The following is a 1,776-nucleotide window of genomic DNA, read 5'->3' as shown; positions in this document are numbered from 1 at the left end:
CAATTAATGGAAGAAGATTCAGTGAATTTGAAAGAGTGTGAGGAGGGAGAAGGGTGGTTTTAGAGGAGGAAAGGGAAGGAGAAATGTGCTTATAATTTCAAAAATAAAACAAAAGCTAAAGAAAGAAAATAAAAAAAGGAACAGCTGCCATTTCATGTTCCCAAATGACATGGACAGAGCAACCCATCCTGCCATCCTGAGAATGACTGATGGAACTCAGTGAAATCATGAGCTTAAATAAACCTTTTCAACTTTGAGGTGATTTGTCAGACATTGGTCAGAGCCACCCAAGTAATTACTACAGTCATAAAAATGCAAGAATAAGAGCCAGTAGTGGGGAAAAAAAGATCTCAGGTGGTGATATTGTGCCCCCCCCAATATATTGTGCACACTAATAAACTTATCTGGGGTCAGAGAACAGAACAACCACTAGATAGACATAGAGGCCAGAAAATGGTGGCACACACAACTTTAATCCAGCATTCCAGAGGCAGAGATCCATCCAGATCTCTGTGAGTTCAAAGCCACACTGGAAACAACCAGGCATGATTTGACACACGCCTTTAATCCCAGGAAGTGATGGCAGAAAGCAGAAAGGTATATAAGGAGTGAGGACCAGGAACTAGACCCTCTGATCTTTTTGGCTTTTGAGCAGCAGTTCAGCTGAGATCAATTCGCATGTGGACTCAGAAGCTTTCAGTCTGAAGATTCATGGAAACAGGATAGGCTGAGAAAGTGGTGAGGTGAGATTAGCTGTGGCTTGTTCTCTTTCTCTGATCTTTCAGCGTTCACCCCAATACCTGGCTCCGGGTTGTTTTTATTAATAAGACCTTTTAAGATTCGTGCTACAATCTCATCTAGACAAATACTCTATGTGACTAGAGGCTATGAAAGGAAAAGTGAATTTGAATTTATTCAGAAGAGGTTGAGAGTGTCTTATGTGTAGAAGAACGGCAGACCAGATGACTGAGAAGGGAAAAATAAACACACAACAACTCAGAAGAATAGCCTGCCCCATGAGCTGATCACCAGAACTCATGGCATTCCTTTCTAGAAACAGCCTTACCTACAGTTAACTGTGGCCATATGGGTTGGGTTAGCTTTAGATTGAGATTGATATATGCCATTTATATTTCTGCTAAAATCCAGGTCTTAAACTCTTCTGGACTATTTCTACAGTGAACTTGATTCAGATAAGACTAAGGCATTGAAGTATTTCAGGTGTGGAGCTGGCTTGAGTAACTAGAGAGGAGTGAAGACTCTATACACCGAGTGTAGTAAGAAATTTTTTTCAAATTAGATATACTAGTCCTTATTACATATTAATATTGTACATTATCCTTAAGATGGAGAACTAAAGTTCCACTAAAAGAGAACTAAGTTGAGAACTAAGTCCCATGCTGTCAATCAACTAAGACATTTGGATGGAAAGAAATGCATATAATATAATATAGTAAATAATTTGTAGATAGACAAAAAATCTTTGATTAATGTTTCTCATTTTTTGATAATGGTAATTAAGCACATTAATTTACTTGTAATTTTATCTTTACAGAAAGTAATACATTTTACATGAGAAGAATATATGGGTGGTGGTGAAGATATGTGAATTTTCTCAAGGTCATCATGTGAATTTGATGGCTCTGACACAAGAATTGATGTTATTAGGGAATTGTGTATATGTCTGGGCAGTGGAAATTATTGCAATGATTCTGAAGTGAACTGTGATTTTATAGCTAGAAAGCACTAGGTATAAAATAATTCAAGCCAAGATGG

The sequence above is a fragment of the Peromyscus leucopus genome, chromosome 12 (assembly GCF_004664715.2).
Source record: "Peromyscus leucopus breed LL Stock chromosome 12, UCI_PerLeu_2.1, whole genome shotgun sequence".
Classification (NCBI taxonomy): domain Eukaryota; kingdom Metazoa; phylum Chordata; class Mammalia; order Rodentia; family Cricetidae; genus Peromyscus; species Peromyscus leucopus.
This window is presented reverse-complemented; position numbering follows the sequence as displayed.